This window comes from Passer domesticus, chromosome 6 (assembly GCF_036417665.1).
Source record: "Passer domesticus isolate bPasDom1 chromosome 6, bPasDom1.hap1, whole genome shotgun sequence".
In the NCBI taxonomy this organism is placed as follows: Eukaryota; Metazoa; Chordata; class Aves; order Passeriformes; family Passeridae; genus Passer; species Passer domesticus.
In genome coordinates, this window is record NC_087479.1 from 32,120,631 (window position 1) to 32,140,756 (window position 20,126).

At 38.3% G+C, this 20,126-nt stretch overlaps 2 long non-coding RNA genes across 6 annotated transcripts in view; one reads left to right on the forward strand and one right to left on the reverse strand.

The window, feature by feature from the left end:
- Positions 1 to 20,126, forward strand: part of LOC135303024 (uncharacterized) — a 313,352-nt gene that overhangs the window by 151,501 nt on the left and 141,725 nt on the right. Inside the window, exons 3-6 of one of the 3 annotated variants that reach the window (XR_010364563.1) lie at positions 2,836 to 2,916; positions 14,986 to 15,060; positions 15,573 to 15,750; positions 16,769 to 16,889. This is a non-coding gene — a long non-coding RNA (uncharacterized LOC135303024). Of the gene's footprint in view, positions 1 to 2,835; positions 2,917 to 14,985; positions 15,061 to 15,572; positions 15,751 to 16,768; positions 16,890 to 20,126 lie in introns of those variants that run through there. The other 2 variants (XR_010364562.1, XR_010364564.1) reach the window with 2 other exon arrangements.
- LOC135303025 (uncharacterized) overlaps positions 16,193 to 20,126 on the reverse strand; it is a 30,336-nt gene continuing 26,402 nt past the window's right edge. For all 3 annotated transcript variants that reach the window (XR_010364566.1, XR_010364567.1, XR_010364565.1), the window contains one exon: positions 16,193 to 19,861. This is a non-coding gene — a long non-coding RNA (uncharacterized LOC135303025). The remainder of the gene's footprint in view (positions 19,862 to 20,126) is intronic.

Here is a 20,126-nt window from a genome sequence, read left to right on the forward strand (position 1 = left end):
CCTGCCCTCAAAACAAAGCATCTTTCTGGTCTTGCTCACTCTGGTCCTAGGTCTAGCAGATTCTGTCTAGACTAGAGAATCTCAGAGTAGTACTAAATCTACTTTTCTGTGCCCTTATCTGTTCCTCACCAATAATTTAACAATAAATGAATTTTCAAAATTTACATTAGAAAGTAATATAGCAGATTTTGACAAGGTGCTGTAGAAATTTAAAAAACAAATTAAGACACTGCAAGGCAAGGTAATATCAGACAGGAAAGGGATAAAGGGCTCAATGAGTGAGCTTTAAAGGCTTTTCCAGGTAAGGCAATTACGTTCATCTTCAAAGAGTAGGTCTTGGCTTGGAGTAATTAGAATTGAGTCTCCAAAAAGTAGCAGCTGCATCTGTGACCTGAAAGTCCTGTTATTTTGGGAGAATAGTATTTTTTACGTTTTTGATTTTGTTTTGGGTTTTTGTTTTTTGGTGGGTTTTTTTGTCAGTAACTCTGTAATTGCTGCTAACTGTTACAAGCACAACTTTCAAACAAAATTCTCACTGACTGGCATTCTTGTAGGCACTTTCAGAAAAGCAACAAATATTGAAATCCACTTCCGAGGCTTATGAGAGTTGCTAGGTATAATCCTTTTTTATGTAGATCTTAAAAGTCAATCTACATCCAGTGATATATCAAAGCAATCAGAGGCTGCCTACTGTAATTATTTGAGGTACCTAGAAATATAAGCAGAAAAAAGAAGCAGTTTCCAAAGTCTAGAATCAAACAGAAGTATTCCTCTTCTCTGAGAAGATGATGCTGTGCAGCAACACGTGATGTGAGTCATCCAAACTGCTTTCTGCCTTGTCTTCTAAAGACATTATTCCTCAATGATTTTTGGTTTTAAGTATCTAAAATTAGCATCCATCCTATTTAAATTAGATAGTCCTTTTTGGAAACAGGGAAAGGATATTATTAATGGTGTGCTTTCTGAAGAATTTATTTCATTGTCACCACCAGTGAGAGCCTAGTGAAAGGGCTGTTTGTGTTGGAACTAACTTTTAATCTCTGCAGAAGTCTGTAAAAGCAAAGTCCTTGAACCACCATGAACTCTTGGCAGTTATGCGCTGCTTTAAAACTGCTCATTGTGACGAACTTAGCTTCATGATTCAGCCTGTTAATATCTGCATAAGAAATGAAAAATGAATCCATATCTGAACATAGTAAGTGCCCTTCTAAGAAACCGAGAGGGAGAACATACAGGGAGAAAAAAACTTGAGCCTGAGTTTTCTGCTTTGAATTGGTGTAATGGAAAATGTTATTCCCCAGTCACCTTCTTGACTCCTACTTATTACACAATATCCTCTTGCTTTCCAGTTCAGCTCATGCTGGCTTTCATGTTTCTGCTGAACAATTTCTAGGATACTGTAGGCCAAAAAATTAGATCTCCTTTTTTATCATCTAGCCAAGTTCAGGCCAGACACTCAGCTGGACAAAACCACAAATTCTCAGAAGATTCACTATCACAGAAATTGCACTTCCCGTCTGCCTACTGATTAGAAAAGTGCCACATCTCTAGCCATGTTCATAACTTTTCCTTATTTTCTAACAATGAAACACCAGAAATCCATGTTTTGTTCTTGAACATTCGAAGTCTCATAAACCTTGAGTTTCTAATGTTTGTTTGACACAATCTTTTCTCAAGCTACATTATTCCTGGATATAACCGAATAACTTTTTTCCAGGGCAGTTGAAGACACTCAATAATTCTGAGGAATATTTAGTAGGAGCCACAGGAAGGGTTCCATGATCTGGCTGAACCCTACTGAAGAATCTGTGTCACTTAAACACTTCAGATTATGATCTGATAAACATGTTCCTTTCTGAGATTTCAAAAAGATTTAAAAGTTCTGATTGGAAGGTTTAGCCAAACTGATTTTTTTTCCTTAATCCAGTTTTTTTCATAAAAACATTTATATGCATTAAAGAGAGAAAAGGTTGAGTTTCTTGAGAGAGTGGAGATTAAAGAGAAGGTAAAATAAACTGACATATTCACTGAAGGAAGGTTCCCTGAAAGTTACCATACTTGCTTTAAAGTCTGTGATATCAGTACTGACATTAATCAGAAATTATGCATGACACCAGCAGAAAGAAGGATAACCATTCCTAAAGAGACTCAAGAGGAGCCATAGCTTGGATTTGTGACTTGTGTGTGTGCTTGTGTGTGTCTCCATATGGTAATGGTAAGACATATAATATTCAATAAGTTAATTATTAAAATAAACTGGGAAGGATCAATGAATATGTAGATTTTGGACAGCAGGGATCACGTGCTTATAGTAACAACAAACAATATTACTTGTTTCTCTGTGATGTTGATCTGGTGATTTTGACTGAGGTGGTCTAACTTTCCTTGGGTAGCAAGAGGGTCATCCAGCTCCTCCAGCAGTAATGTTACCATATTACTGAAAAACTAGCCAGCATACAGGCATGCTGACTACACTATAGCCAACATTCAAAAAGCCCTCCCAACAACCTATGAAAGGTGACATAAAATTTTCTGACCAGAACAGAATTAAAATGTCTTGAATTTTATAAAAAGCATTGAATCGAAGCATCAGGAATTGCACAGGTGCTCTTTCACTCCAGGAAGGGAGACAGCAAGGCACAAATTGCTCTAAGTATTGATAGTGAGTTACTGGCTGCTCAGAACTTGATGGGAAAATCCTTTAAATTTCAGTAGGAAGCAGATTACTCCTACTTCAGTAGGAGCATAATTTCTTCCAGAAGTTATGAGGGCTTATTAGGCGAACAGCATTATTACTGTATTTCTTTGGAGGCTAATCTGCACTTTTTGTTCTAGTGTGTGTGGAACTCAGAAGCAGTTTTCCTGCTGACTCAGACTGTGGGAGGTTGTCTAAGGTAAAATCACTTCTAGATCCAGGTAATGTAATTTCTCTTTGCAGTTCAGATTGCTGTATGCATGTCAAAGACATACAGCAATCTTTCTTTTATGCAAATGTTTTTCATGTTTGAGAATGCCCCACCAAGTACTATTAAAGGGGCTCAGCTAAAAAAAATGTTAGATTTTATTCTTTGTTTCTGCATTAGCTGGCACAATGGGATTTTGAAGTAGTGTAATACAAGTCAGAAAAGCTAGTAGTGCCATTGGCAAGGTGTTTGCTGCTTTTGTAGGAAAAAAATGTATTAACACCCTCCATGATTTGCAGTCTCCAGCTCCTTACCTTAATGAAACTTCTTCAGTATGGATGGACAATTTTCCTTTTAGGAAAAACACTTCATGATGAGACTGTTGCCCGCTACAGTAAACATAGATAACTGGCTCTATAAGCACTGTCCTCCATAAAGTTAAAAATTTCTTCTGCTGCAGGATTCCTCAGATTCAAGATTTAATTTGAAGGGACAGGCCTGATCTTGCATTCTGAAGCTTATCTCGTTGCTATTCTGAAAAGGAACAGCATCTTCCCTTATCTAATGGGCATATTATGAGAAAGACATCTCCCATTTCCAAGTTATAGGGGCCCTGTCAGCCACACTGAGACAATAGATACTGCACTAGAGTGGCAGAAAGATTTCAGTCTAGCTGGTTTGCTGTCCATTCACTCTGCATTCTGCACCAAATCAGAGCCACAAAGGCTATGCTATCCAAGACTTTTCACTGAAAACATTTTCCACAGAAATAAAGGCTTTCCACTGCCATGGAAGTCTTCCTCTTCTTGTTTCAGTTTAATTGCTTCAAATTACTAGAAAAGTAGTTGACTGAGCAGGCAATAGGACACAACATGGAGCACTCTGTCCCTCTGTCCTTAGCATAAACACAGTTATATCTTTCTGATTGCACAGGGAATTTGAGGGAGAGCCAGGTCTCCTCATCTCTTATGAATGAAGCTTTCCTTTAGGCTGATAAAAATTTTGAACCCACATGAAAGAGGGTAAAACCCTCAACTTAAGAAAATAAAACACTTCTCTCTTTCACCATCAGCAGACCTAAGAGAATATTGGCCTATGAGCTCATGAAAGAAGAACTCTGAAAACAGGAGGTCAGCTCAGCCTTTGTTTTTTCCTGCCTCTGAACTGTTCTGTTGTAGCTAACTATTGCCCCCTGATGATTTCCTGACCTGCCCTAACCTAACACCCTGCTCACTCTCCCTGTTGTTAGAAGCTGATAGAGAAGGTCTCCTACTGGAGAGAGGAGACCTCCTGCCTCTGAATTCTTTGTCAAACTGAACTGTCTTACAAACTTCCTAAATTTCTCCTACTGCTCCCAGGGTTTAGTGAAGCCATGAGTCCTTGGTTGAGCAACCTCTAACTCGACCCAAATCAGTGAATATATTGACTTGGCAAATTAATGATAAGCGTAATATTCACCATCTCTTTACCTGTGTTTTTTTCCTTCAAAAGGCTGACAAGTGACTGTTACTGGGTAATGGCAAAGATGTTGATTTCTTCATCAACTATATAAGTGTCTTAACCTTTAATTTTAGTTAAGTAAAACAGTAGGATTATTAAATTTTTGAATGCTCCCTGTCTATGGAAGGTAATTTCAGCCATGCATTGGCAATTTGTTGTCTGTTGTAAAAAGGTCATGTCACAAAGCCTCATTTCTAGATAAAAAAACATCCCACACAACTCACCACAGTGTTGCTGTACAGGTAGTGTATATTGTGCATTCTCTATGTTGGTTTAGTTTATCAAGAAAGTATGTGAGCATTATGATTAAGTCTCTGTTTGGTATTGTCTGTGTTTTCAAACAGAATTTCTGATTTTTGGCTCCTGCTGTAATGTCTTAGATTTGCTCTATATTCATTGTCTTTATAAGTCATTATGTAGCTTTCTCCTCAAGGCCCGTTGGCTTAGGTCCTTAATATGAAAAATTCTTCACCTTTGTCAGTTCTTGTTTTTCCAGAACACGACCCTGGAGAATAAGTTCATGGTTATATGAACAAGAGGAGAAAAAGATGTAGGGAGTTGCTGTCTGCAGGATAATAGATACCCGTCTCTAATTTTCAAAAACTGTCTCATTAATACAAATTTAGTTAAGCTTGTATTTTGCTTTGACATCTACTACTTTGATTTAGTTTTAATATGTGATTTGTGTATCTAATATTTCTATCTGCTTCAGTTTCTCTAATAAGAGGTATTATTACTACTTACAAATCTGGTCTTGCTTAAGACCTTGGCCTGTGATAGCTGCACCAATAGTACCTTTAAATACAATAACCTGTCAGAAACTACTGTTGCATCTTCTACATGTATCAAACCAAAAATTTCGAACACATGCTGTTATGGCGAAAAAATAGTTCATGAATTCACACAATCATATGTTGCACCTCCACTTAAAATGAAAATTGCAAAGTAATCTACCAGCTTCATTCCAGAAGGAGAACTGCATGGATGAGTCATGCCCAAAAATGCAACACCACAACACTGACAAAAATAGGTGCATGACAATCTCAGCACTGCACTGAGACATACATAATATTCTGGCAATTTGTTGCCAACCATGTACTGCTTAAGTGAATCTTGTCTGTGAGACATAACTGCATATAAAAAGCATCTTCTCAGTCATCAGAATAGTTCACTGTCTGCATTCTGCATCTGAGCTGCTTCATTCCCAGACAAAAATGGTATCTGACTACACTTAGTTTCAGTTAGCCCTGCAGCATTAATACAGAGATGAGGGCTCCTTTCTTGTTGCATTGTTTTTGGTATATGTAAAGAGGTGACTTAGTAGGGGTTTATAGACAGTCTCCCATAACTCCCTTTCAGAGATGTATGGATCAGATGAGTAAACTACCACCAGACATCACGGATGGCAATCTGAACAGGAGCCAGCAGCACATCAGCACCATCCTCGACTTATTAGCAAGAATGTGTGACATTCAGGAAAAGGGATTATTGCCCTCTATTTGGCATATCTGAAATTGTGTTTGGAGCGGTATGTCCTGTTGTGATTTTCCTTGTACATGTTAGAGTAAGTCCAGTGGAAGACCACCAAGGTTATCAGGAGAACTGGGAAGTACAGACAGAATCAGAGACAACTTTTACTCAGCCAAAGGGGAAACCAAAGGAGATCAAAGGGGAAATCTAATTGTATTCCACTTGCAGTGGAATGGAATGGTTGTAGAGAAGATGGAGCCAATTTTTCCCAGTGGTGTATACGGTGGAAAAATGAGATGCAATAAACACAAATTGCAGCACAGGAAATTCTCTACGCAATCAAGGAAAAAAGTCTTCTCAGTGAAGGGGATAAACCACAGAAACAGTTTGCTCAGATAGGTTGTGGGATCTCCACCCTTAGATACCTTTTAAGTTCAACTGCATATGACACTGGACAATCTTCCCTAACAAGTTTTGAATTGCTTTGAGAGGCAATCTCTGAGAGAGATTTCAATGTAAATTACTAAATGATTGAACAAGTTAAGATATATTCTTCTCTTTAGTATCTCCTATTGACTATTATGAATCACTTCTACTTAAGCTGCTGACTCCTGTGGCTCCCATTTGGAGGAAGTGATATAGATCTTACAGAGCAATGCAGACATCTATGTTTATAATATTAGGCCTCTTGAAAAACAGACGTCTAAGTTTCACAATATTCTAAGGTTTCTGTGAAACTATATAGAATGTACCATAACTCCTGCTATCCTAAACCATAGTAATTAAATCAGTTCTACTGTATTGTAGCCTAAGTGCATGGATTCACAACACAAAGGTTATAGAATCACAACTTGTAGCATAATTTGATTATCAGCACCAACACTGAGACTAATTTGTATTTTTCTGGCCATATACCCTATGGTAACCAGAATGTGGAGATTTAGAGCAGCCACAATGGTGGAAATGGGAAGAAAGAGAACACCTTTTAGTTTAAAAACACAACTTGAGGGTGTTTTCTGTTAATTAAGAAATTGTTGTGGTTTTATCTGTGGTTTATCTTCTGTTTTCTTGGTTACAAAATTTACTTGCTGCAAAGTCTTGGCAACTAAAATGAAGCCCGCAGTTATCTTTAAAATGTTAAATATAACATATGAAGCCAGATTCTGGAAGTTTTGGTTATCCTGAGTAGAGTCTAGATAGAGCAATTAGAATTGAAGGCATGCCTCAACGAGGAAGGTACAGTTCAGTTTGAGCCACAGGGGCAAAATGATGCTCAAAAAGACCTACTAAGTGAAAGAAGTAAAATCATGGCTCATCAGCTTTATACTGTATAGAAGCTCATATTTTGGGAACATATTCAGTTTGCCTTTTGGTTCAGGATTGTTACCTTTCACCAAAATAGCTATGTTTTAAAAGTCAGTTTCACTTCCCACCCTTTTCTGCATCTTTTGATTACAGGGAATCAAAAAAGAAAAGCATTACCTATCAAGATGTTAAAAAATCAAAAATAAAACAGTATTGGATTTTTAAAAATTATTTTGTGCTTTTTTATCACTTAATTGATGAAATATATGTATTTAGATTTAACATACAAACCGGAACACTCTAGGAAGTTAATTTTAAAAAGAGGGGATTTTTTATCAGTACATATTAAATACTATGCTGAGTAAACTTCTGGCTGGGTGCCATTCAGACATGTAAAGGCAATGAGACTGAAATAAACAACCTTAATAATTTTATCAGGCATTTTATGTTGCAGCACGTTTGAAAATACTGAAGGAAAGTAGTTTAATGGCTCTTTTTATCTAGCTGCTTTTAAAATAATTGCCATAACAAGTTAAATGAAGGTTCCATCTTAGAGATCTGTGTTAACCCAACCATTTATCCATTACTGATCTTAACAAGATCAACAGTGATTCATAGCTATTTTTCCTCCTCAGAATCAGAAGTGGAATCCATGTACAACACTTGTACACAACTGGGGATCTCAGGGTCAGTTTTTAGTTATTGGTTAGATTTCTCTGTGGTTCTTAGGCCAAGGGATACATCATTTGAATCCATGCTAAGCAAACTTTAAAAGAATATCAGACCAGTTTGGGCAATTAAATGTGAAGGTGACTGTGAACCAAATGTGCATCTATACAACTGGTCCATCACATATTAATACCACAAGAGTGGAGCTTTTGTCACAAGAATATTGAGCATCGACTGATGTTTAAACTGCTGCATCTGCGTTGCTTTGTAAACTGTGCCAAGGGGTGGACCAAAGACTGCAACAAATTTCTGTGTATGATGCTTACCTGACTCGAGGTAGACCATGTTTATATTCCAGAGAGAATGTAGGAAAACCACAAACTAAATTACAACCCTGCCAGAACACGGCTGTAAGAGCAGTCCCTTCAGCTTTTGCAACAATAAGCTCAAGCAGAAGTGCTAAGGAGGGTTATACCCCACAGAATACTTGAAGTCCATTCTAAACTTGGGCATTATTTAAGTTTTAGGCAATCTGAGCTGAAGCTAAATGCAGACTCTTGTCCCAGACATCAGGCTATAAGAGTACAAAGCATCTTAAAATTCATACTGCAGCTATGGTGTAGACACAACTTCTGAAGTATGAATATGGGACAAAAAAGAGATGAGAAAACCATTTATTTGCCAAAAATGTATTGAAACATCTCAGAACAAAATAAAGACAACTTGGCCCTTCATTTTTCATGTTTTCTGCTCCCTTCATTCTTGTGCATTTCGGTTTTTCTAATGCTTTTTCTTCAGTTGACAATATAATTTTGTTTAAGCTCATAAAGCTATTTACTTTGCATAGTAGATCAGAAGTAACTTAATGGACGCATTCTACTCTCATTTAGTTTGGCTTGACATTAATGACATAGTAAGTACAGAGAAAGCTAAGGAGGGATGATGCCTAGACATTTGCTATTGCTTAAACTGCACAATGGATCTGGATTTGCATCCAGACAAAATAAAGTTCCATTTTCTTTTGGCTACATACACTTTCACTGGTGCAAATGACTGTATTGGATGGCAACATGTTGGACCCACTCAGGCTGGGAATTACAAGAGACAAATCTCCTGGGCAGTCTCCTGTTCAAAGCAGGTAAACATTGGATTCAAATCAGGTTCTTCAGTTCCTCAGTCTCTCTAGTTTACCATTTCCAATACAAAGTTATCTGAAAGGAGAAATATTTCCTTATATCTAATAGGAATCTCCATCTTTCAATTTGTCACCATTGTTCTCCCCCTGTGCAGGTCAGCCTTGTTCTGTCTTCATGGTAAATTTCTCTTAGATTAAAAGGCAGCTGTGCAGGCTGAACCAGCCCAGATCCCTCAGCTTTGTTGTCTCTCTGCTGAGCTTGCTTCCATTTATATCTTTCTTGCATTGAAGGCCCACAGTGGGATGCACTGTTCCAGATGTGAGGTAATGAGTGTTGACTAAAGGACAAGCCTCTAATGCACAAAGGCTAAATCTACATAAGATATTTGTGTGCACAGATCCATCACTTGAAGTCTTTTATATGCATATACCCGTTCTCTAATTAAACAGAAGGAATTGAAACTTTCAACAAGATATTACACTTTTTTTTTTTTTCCTTTGATTAAAGAAAACCTTTTCAAACCTATCATTCTAAGAAGCAGCACTAATGTACTGCAACTGGCTATGTTTTAAAGCGTTTTCTAATTTTTTGCTAATTAAAGTCATAGTTTTCCAGACATGCTACAATATAAGTCATTAATGCAGGGGAGACATGGACTATGTTTGGCAAGTCTCAGAGTGTAAAACTCCTTAACTGTATTTTACACCTACAGTTTTCAAGCCTTGGCAAACAGTTTAAAATGGAGAGATCTGAAACCAGGTAAAATTTCTGGCATTAGACTAGAGTGTAGTGTTTAAAGCTCAGATCCACCAGCAAGCTGAAACATGGTTTAAGAAGGTTAACTTTGTTGTTTTTTCTTACAATGTCCTATAGAGCACATGCCAACGCATATAGAGTCTGATTCTGCTGTCAGCTATACTAACGTAAATCCAGAAGTACTTTAATGAAGTTCACTGAATGGCACTATATTCTTATTTATTTCAGAAGAAAAATGCTCCTTAATTTCTAAGACAAGCTTGTCACAAAGTGTTATGAACACCCAGGCTTTCAAAGCCTAGAGATTTATCAAAAAGGTAGGTTCTGCAGAGTGCTAAAAGAGTTCCTTGGTCAGGGCCTCAACTGTAGATTATCCAGTTGCCATCTGTGAGTTAAGGAAAAACAATTATCCCTGTTCAGAAACTCAGACAGCTTTGGCTGTAGAATGATGTACCACAGTTTGAGCCTTTCTCATATAGGGTCTGACATGTGAGGAGCTGGCTTAGAGCATTCACAGAGACAGACACCAGCAGCTACAGATCCAAACTTGTCAGGTACTAACTTCTTATATCACAGTGACTTTATTGTGCCTCTGATTCCTGAGGTTTCTCCTCTAGAGATAAATTGTCTCAATTGTGCTGTATTTCTGCATCTATAGCTCTCATAAGGTTTGTAAGCGCTATGCTTTGTAGGTTGTGGGTACATCAGTGTGTAGTCTAGAAACTGTAAAAAGGTGAGGTAGAAGGGATGTTGTTAAACTGAGCACCCAGAGACAAAAATACCCCACGTTTCAGGAAGAAAGAAGGGTCTTTGACTCAGCTGACTGTAGCTGCTTTGCCTGTATGTATTTGGTCTGTTGCCTGCTCAGATCTGGCCCAGCAGCACTCATTAAATTTCTGTGCTGTCTCACACCCGCTGCTCACGAGCCTGTGTGTGATTTATTAGCACTTCTAGACAAGCTGGGGGCTCCTTGCTGTCTTTGCCTATCAATTTCTGTTTCTTCCTACCCATGAGGAGGTTGTGCCACACTAATCCCCCCCGACCTGAGACATCCCACTATTCTTATCCCACTACTGAGCATCATATACACAGCATATAGAGAGATGATGCCAGTCATAAAGAGGTGTCTCTTTTGAGCCTCTGTTAGGCAATACACTGTCAATGCACTGTTAGAAAAGTTTCAGCCTAGGAAAAGAGGACAGCTGGAGAATCACAAATACGTGATATGAAAGACAGGGATGCCAGGATGAAGCAGATTGACACACAGAGGCATCTGCACATTGATTGTCAGAGGCACTTTGCACTGAATGCACTTTGTCCCAAATACTGTTCACTGCCTTCCAACAGCCCAGGTGGCAAACACTGGAATCTTTTGCCCAAGGGCACCCAAGCCTACGCTGCCTGGATCCTCCGGCAGTAGGCTGAGCTGGGTTGGGCCAGGGAATGTAAGGACTCTCCAAACATACTAATAATCTTGGGCTTGTAGGCAGCCAAGAATGAAGAATTTTCAATCCAGCCCAGGCACTGACAATGTTGGGGGATTTGGTGTCCAAGCCTCTGTGCCTGAGACTTCTATCTGCAGTGGATTCTCAGTATCCATCTGCATCAGCAGACCAGCAAGAAAGAACCAGATCCCAGGGTACTCTCTTGGATCAGTAGCCAAGCCACTAGCTTACAGAAATACACTCCTTCTAATGCTTTCTTTCTCTCTGTTTACATTGTTCTCTGCACAATAGAAATGAGGCAATAAACAGGGCAGAACTCACTATTGGGGTGATTCATTACCCTGTCCAGGCAACATTCTCACATATCTTTCCATTTTGATGGAGGCCCAAAAATGCAACCAATACAATATATTACTAACAGCTATATCACATTGAGTTGCTTTCTTAGCACATCATATTGATAGATTTGTAAATAACAACAAAATTTTTTTTCATAGACTGATGCAGGAGGAGCTGTTTTTGATAACTTCTCGTTTAAACCAAGGTGTTAAACTGGCCTGAAGGCTTTAAAAAGAAGCAGCATCAGTGAACCTGCCTTACTTTTAAGAACGGGCAGAAGCTGCACACGTGGCTGCTTGCATTAAAGGGCATATGTCTCTGATCTCTGGTCCAAGACAAGTCCAGCTCAGACAATTGCCATTAATTAACCTCTGCCTGCTGGTAGACAGCTGAGCTCATCTAAAACATTTGTGCAATCAAAACACCTCCAGAGGGGTGGTTCAGCTTCTTCATCTCCCTTCGTCAGGTTAGGACCTGTTTGTAGGTGCAGTGTCCTGTCCTACTCTTTGTGCTGGCTCTGACTTATTGTTGAGTGAGTTCAGCTTATAAAACCAGATGAAAAAAAATTCATTCTTTTGCTGGATGAGTTTTATGTCCCTTCAGAAGCTGAATTAACTTTTCACTGGAGATCCAGTGAAAGGCAGAGCTGCCAAAAGTGAGAAAGTGTCCATGTGGCTGGGCACACAGGAAGGAGTAGTGGTGCAAATGAAATAAGTAATTCGGTGCTTTGGAATAACCTCAGCAATCAGTAAAAGGCTGTATTCAATTGGGTGCTTAAACTGAGAGCTTTTACATAAATAAAATAGTGCATTGCAGTCTTTCTGAATGAAAGGTGTATAATCAATCATCAACACAGGCCAGCATAAGCCACAGAGATGTTACAGGAAGATCTAATGTAACTTCAGTGATGTAGGGATTCACGTAACAGAGACACATAAGTGAGTTTGTACACATGCCATGCCTTCATACTTCTTTCATCTTACCCTGGTGGGATATAAAAATAATATAGAAAAAACCCCAACCTGTTCAAGATGAAATTAGATAACTGCTTAACTACACAGTTACTTGCAGTTTTGTTGGCTGGCTGGAAGTAACCCTATGAATTAGATAAAAGCACATTTACACTGTAAAAGCCTCTATTCAGTGCAAAAGAATGCAACAGTGAGCTTCTGTCTGACACCAAAAAGTTAATGTGTATAGCTTTTTGAATCTGGAGAGTCCTCTGTTACAAATAGGATCTGCAAAATGCATGAAACAAATCTTTTAAATTCTTGAGGTATCCAAAAGATCACTCTACACAGCAGTGGTGTTACAGCATCAGTAAGAGCTTGTGCAGAATTGGAAAACCATCAGGTAGACTCAGCACCCATGTCATTCTATCTTAGATGTGCTATCTTCTGGAGAAGAGAAAACCTTTTAAGGTAAATCAACTGTAGTGTGTCTCAAAAAACCTTTTTTGTTGTTGTTGCTTTTTTACCTCCTCCTTATGTCTGGGAGAAACCTGAGCTGAGTGTGCAACTGAAGCTACAAAAGGTCTTGCAGAATAGCATAGAAATGAAAGATTACACTTTAGGCATGGCTGCCACATAAAACCCTGCTGAAGGTCGTTACACAGCCATTACTGTCCAATAAAATTGTTACAAAAGGAAAGGGCTGAAAATGTCAATGCATTTCATCTTTAGGAATTTGTCACTGAGCACACTGTTAAGGGATTTGCTAAGCAGCATTTGGCATACTTCCCCATCCTCTCATTCCCAGAGAAATGCTACCAGCCTGACTGCATCTGCCAGAGTTGTAGGCAGCATCTTTGATTGAAATCTCAGTCAGGACCCTAAGTCCAGTCAGCATCTCAAAAATCCAAAAAAATACCTTAAAAAAAATGGCACAACATCTCATTCAGGTTTTAATTTTCTGTACGGAACATGAGAGTATCCTTTTTTAAATTTTTTTTCCCTTTGTAAATGCAGTCTTTTTTCTCATTCAGACTTCTGAATGCTCCTACACAAAAACCTCCCTAATCTGTGCTTTTGGTCATACTACACTTTTTGGGTTTCACCAGTCATCAAGTACCATGTCCCACCTACCATCTCTCATTCAGTATTGAAAGCAGGGGATCAGCTCCTTCTATCAGCCATGATGATGGTATATATTATAGTCTGGAGTTTAGAGCAAGCACACTTTCTGTTTTCTCCCATTCTGCTTTGAGGATTTTGTCTTGTGCTGTCCTATAAAGCTGTTAGTACCATCCTTTGGTTCCTCAGTTCTTGGCTAGTATGAAGCCTATGAAAAACTTGACAAGAATTAAGGTGCCAGCACTAGGGGCTGCACATCAATAGGACTGACAACATGAGATTTGCTTACCAAAACATTGTCATTTTAGTCATTGTGCACTTGCTCTCGCTGCTGCATAGGGATGTCAGAGTCACCCTAAGTACCAGGTCAGACTTGTGTAGTTATCTTGGGTGGTAAAACACGTCTTAGGTGACACTGGACACCTTCATTTAGGCAGCTGATTCCTTTGTGTATTGTCTTGTTTTATATCCCATATTATTCAATATATATCCTAAGCATAGAATTATCAAATGGGTTTTTATACAGGGTTGGGTTGGAAGGGACCTCAAAGATTATCCATTTCCAACCCTTCTACCTTGTACAGGGATACTTTTCACTAAACCAGGTTGCCCACCCACTCAAGTGGTTTGGGAAGAGAGGTTGTCATTGAAGACTGAAGCAAAAAAATCAGTACCTCAGCCTTCTCCTCATCTTTTGTTACCAGCTTTCCTGCATTGTTTATCAAGTGGGTAAACCTTCTTTAACTTTCCTTTTCTGATTAACATACCTGTAGAAGTCCTTCCTGTTATTTGTTGCACCCCTTGCAAGGTTCAATTCAAGCTTCACCTTAGCCTTTTTCACCCCATCCCTTCACAACCAAACTTCATTTTTTCCTCTTCCAGGGTTACCTGTCCTAGTTTCTACTGCCTGTGCACTTGCTTCTTGCATTTCTGTTTGACCATCAGATCCCTGCTTGGTTATGCTGGTTTGTTGTCTTCCTTGTCTGATCTGCTCCTGGCAGTTGTTAGCTCTTGCAGTCTATGCAAGACTTCTTTAAAAATCTGCCAGCTCTGTTACACCCCCTTGTCACTGAGAGCAGTCTGGCAAGGGATCCTATTGACTATCTCCTTGAAGAGCTGGAAGTCTGTTTTGCTAAAGTTCAGGGGTCTAATCTTACTGTTTACCTGACCCGTGCTCCTCACAACTGTGAATTCCACTGGCATGTGTTCATTGCAGCCCAGGCTGCCCCCAGTTTTGGCATGCCAAGATGGCTCTCAAACAGGTCTCTCATGTTTGTGACCCACAGATTGCACCCCGTCTGGCAGGGCTATCTATTACCTGACTCAGGAAGTTCCACATTTCAGGAGCTTCCTGAGTTGCCTAAAGCTTGCTGTGCTTCTTTCCCAGCAGATGTCAAGGTGGTTGAAGTTCCTCAGCAGGATAAGAGTCTGAGAGCACAATGCCTCCTGTAGCTGGGACAAGAAGGTTGGTGGGTAGGCTCCCCTTGATCAGGCATGACCTTTTTTGCACAATATTTTAGCAAAGTCTTTTATTGACAAGGAAAAAAAGCAGTGTAAGAGTATTTTAACAAGTGTTTACAGAAAATAACCTCTAAATGTAAATATGTGAATTTGGAATTAAAACCTGGTTTTAAGAGTGAAAATAATTTAGCTGTAATTCAACCAGAAGATATACAAGCTTCTCCTTTCCAAGCAAAGGAATTGAAACTGCATACTAATAGCAGTGCACTGAAATTTACAGTTTTTCACCTACTTTGTAATCAAACGCTCTTTGAACCCTAATTGTAGCATGTTTGATGTAGGCATGGATTTTGTTGAAACTGTATGTACAGCCAGTGCAAACAGTCCAATAATCCTGGGCCTTTATTTGGCTCCATAACCATTTTAATGGCTTTTTCCACATTTATTGCTGGCAACAGCATATCTTCACAGAAGCTGAGTTGTGCTTTTTGTGTTGGTTTTGTTCTTGATTTACAGGCAAGGTCTTTAATTGAACTCTTAAGAACACACCATGCATTCAGAACCTTTGCAAATAGAAGATGCATTCAAGAAGTTGTTAATATAGTCTGCATGGTGGAAAATGGGTGATCATTTTCTGGCATGAAAATATATGAAAATAATCAGGATATTGGCAATTCCTCTGTGATACGTTCAGGTAATTCAAGCACCAAGAAAATTAAGAATGTCTTGCTGTCTCAGAACAAGGCCCTTTGATTTCCTTTTTCTTTAAGTATTCAGGAGTTCGCCTCATTTGTGTCACAGATATATTTCATCTTTCCATACCAGAACATATTCATGTGGTTTTCCTGAAAGTGTGCCAAAAACACAGACTCTGACACAGATTTCCAGCATACTGCAGGAAAATGAGAATGGGACATGTGTGAAAAACAGAAAAAATATCCTTCTTGTATTTTCCAAGTTGCACTACAAACTAGATGATAAACAGAATGTTTTTTAACGTTTTTTTTTTAATGGAAAAGATAATACATTATAAAGAAAAAAATCTGGGTAATACAAATATTTTAAAGCAATATAAATAAAGTCAAAGGGATGTCATAAAAAGGACACTATTAAAACTACAGAATTCACAGAGAACATTTTGCTATAAATAGTTACTTTATTGCATATAGATCTAAACTGCAAATTGGTAGATGCAAGTGTATCTTTTCACATTCAGCATTTTGCAATTTTTCACTACCAACACCAGATAAGCCTCACCAGGGAAGGAGTGGTTTGCAGAATTAAGGATGTAGTCCTCCGTAGTAAAATGCTGAAGGAAATTTTGGGTCACTAGTACTTTTATATAATCGATGTAGTTGCTTGGTTGTGATGGTTCTTTTGCTCATTCTTACAGCACAGGTGCAATTCTACACATAAATGGGCATAAGCATTTAGATTCAATATGAAGCATGCAGTAATGTTTGTATCAGCATTTTGGGGCTTCTCACCAAATCTTAACCTTTTTGTACATATAACATAGGTTAAGCTCACTTAATTCAAGTTGTAAACCTATATTTTAAAAATATAATTTTAAAATATGACTGCAAAATTTAGATTTGATCACATTTTTTAAGATTCAGACTTTGCTTACAAAATCACACAATCTACCTTCCCTCCCCCTCCTGCCCCACCATACCTTTTACCTGCAGAAAAATCCTGCTTTCTTTTTGCAGGAGATAGAGAAAGGAAGTGAATTAAAGTGTCAGGAGTGAAGCACCTCATATACAGAGCCTTCTGCATAATTTGTTATCAAGAAGAAGAAACACTGGGAAAGGAGCCAGAAGTGCTGAAATTAACAAAATAAGGTCTTTTGACTAAGGGAGTTACACATTTCCCTGGAGGATGGGTTTCTATCACTGCTGCTGCCAAAAGATTGCTGAGTAATGTTTATATGTAAGCACTAAGGCTCAGATGAGACTTAGATATTCCTGCTGACACTAAAAGGGCTTTAAATTAGGCATGTGGCTTCAGAGAAAAAAATCTAAGCTAGATCCCCGTCTTTACTCCAAGGTCTGTAAAATGGGAAAATGGGGGAGCCTGTGGGAGCTGGGAGCAGGTGTCACAACACCAGGCACACAGAATGACACATCTTCCCCCAGAACTCAAATCTGACTTTCAGTTGTTTTGTCCTCTTTTTCTCCAACTTCCTTTCCTTTTTTTTTTTTAATTTTTTTTTTTTTTTTGGCATTTCATGTCTTCAATTTCTTCTCCTGTCTCTTTGTTTCTCTTCCTTCCCTGACTGACCTTACCCTCATCCCAGCATCCCAGGTGTGTTTATCCAGTCAATTCTAGGTTCCAGACCAACATCTTTCCTTTTTTACATTTCATCCAGTAATTCATAGGTCCAAACTTCTTGGACAGCTACTACCCAGGCATCAATTTGCTGCTAAAACTTTTCCAGCCTCTGCTTGCTTCAGCTTCTGCAACATGCATTTCCCTCTCTATGTTGTCTGTACCTAACTTAGAGGGGACCTTAGAAGGAAAAAAGGACATGCTCTGAGTTCTCATGGACAAATATTTCTTTTTAAGTATTTGGAAATACTGGGGAAATTTTTGGTAGTATTTTAGACTTTAATTTTCAGCAGCTTGAAATGCCCATCTCTGTGGCCTTAACTTTTTTTTAAATTTCTTCAAGATTATGTTGGATTTGGTGGATTTGGGAGGAGAAGGATGCGTTAGTGTTTTCACAGAACAAGGGATTTGTTCATTGTGAGCATACATTGGAATGGGAGCCACAAACAAACAGAAAGCAAACTCTTCAACTCCTGCTGCAGTTTTTCTAAAACAGGCATGTCATGATGAAAAAATTCCATGTATTCTCACCCACTAAATGTGTGTTTCTCTGCCTATGATTTTAAATCATGCTTATTGTCAAGAAACCATAGAGTCAACTCCTACATGAGGCCCATAGTGACAGGGTTCAGGGAAATGTATACCTGAGAAAATATATGTAGTTAGGCATCAGTAATTCCAAAGCGTCACTGCACCTACAGTAACTAACATTGTCTACTTCACTAACATGAATATGGAACAAGATAATGCAGGTAGAACAAGATATGTGATTATCATACACAGTAAGTTCCAAAATCAACATGTCATATGTTTTGTTGTCATGTTTTCGCAGCTCAGTGCTCATGGCAAAGGAATCAGCCTTCCACAAAATGTCTGAGCTCAGGAGAAAGTCGGAAAGGGCAGTATATTCCTGTCACAGAGCAGCAAACCACACTGCTGTAATTATAAGGGAAAAAAACAGGTAATCCTCTGCTGTGTCCCTTGCCTCAACTGCTTCTAAGTTAGGTTGAGGTAAGAAAGCTACAAGATGGGACCTGCCCAGTACTGAACATTATTTCTAGGAGCGTGCTTTCCTTATTCTTTCATCCTCGGTTGACCTGAAAACATACTGCAATAAAGTCTTGCTTCTGGGTGTTCAGCTCAAAGTGAGCTTCTAGCATTACTTTATACATTGCAAATTAGATTACAGGAAATGTAGATTATTTCTGCAGCCTGTTCTTTTAAGTGCTCTCAAAAAAGAAATCGTTCAATGTATATTAGTTCAACATCTGGCATGTTTGATCTTTCTGAGAAATCACCATGTAAAGCAACATGCTATAGAACCTTGCTATTTCTTATCTTTCACTGACTGCCTGCTGCTGGGAACTATTGGAAGCACCATTGCAAAAGGGATCAAATGATATTTCATATGTATAGAACTGGATGATTAAATTAATGTAATTCTGTTCTTCATGTGTGAAAACTGGATTGCCCTGCAATTCAGAGATGGAAACAGAATGATAAAGAAATCTCAGTTAACTGAGATGTAAGAAATTTACAATACAAAGCTGGCATAAAAACCATTTTGTCTTATTTCAATAGACAGTATATGATGCCTTTCTAAAGACCAATTGCATTTTCAATTTTGGAATTAATTTACAGAGTACATTCATTAAATAAACCACATGTTTCTTACTGCACCATGAAGTAATTAGTTGTGGAAAACTCAGTTGTGCCAGCCCTGAACTACATTTATAAACGCTGAAAATGCACCCATGTACTCAAGGTACCCATCTAAACAAAAGAAAACAAATTGTTCAGTTGTGTAAATAATTCAGGAAAGAAATTTCTAATAGATATTCAGACTGATGGCCTTTTCAAGGGAGACATTATGCACTGGCACTGTGCCAAAGAAATGTTAGATGTATAATATGAAAATTATTATTTTTATGCAAAAGGCCCCACTTTAACCTGGGTCCTTGAAAAATGATGTTTTTTTCTTGATTCTTTTATAGCTATTTACCTGCTCCAGAAAAGCAGCCAGGTTTCAAGCTGTGCACAAGAACAGAAATTATTAACTTTCTGCTTGTGATTATTCTAAGTTCTGATATTTTTGCTATAGGGCTTAGAAAGCACAGTCATATCTCTTCTATTCTCTGGCTGGTTATACATGAGAGCAGTGCAGAGACAATTAAATTTTTAGATTGTCTTAGGGCTGCAAGAATGCAGGGTAACAAGAATGTCATCAATTAACATTCCAGGGAGATTATCAGTTTGGAAATCAAAAGAGTAATAATAAATACATAAACATATATATATATATATATATGGACATAAAATGTTGAGGTACAGCTTGATCTTAAGGTGTGAAATTAGATTTGCAGACAGATGTGCAAACTCCATAGCATTGTCTGTTCTCTGCTTCAGCAATGCAAAGTGTTCCAAAAAATTTGGCTCCTCATCACTGTTTGTCTGCCTTATGTTGCATTTTATCTCTGAAAAGGAAAAGAGAATTAAATTAGTAATTTTGTAAAAAGAGTGCACATCTGCCCAAGGAATAGGCACTCTGTGTGTTCCCAAGTTATGCTGGTAATTTCAATAAACTGCATTTGGAAAAACACAGCAATTAGTCTTTAAGGTTCATGTCTGCAAGTCATATGGTTTTAGCATATTTTTAGAGGTATTTTAAAAAAGATAAAAATAACAACTCAGCTATTTCTGGTAATATTATTAGAAAAAATACTTTTGTGTTGTTAACCT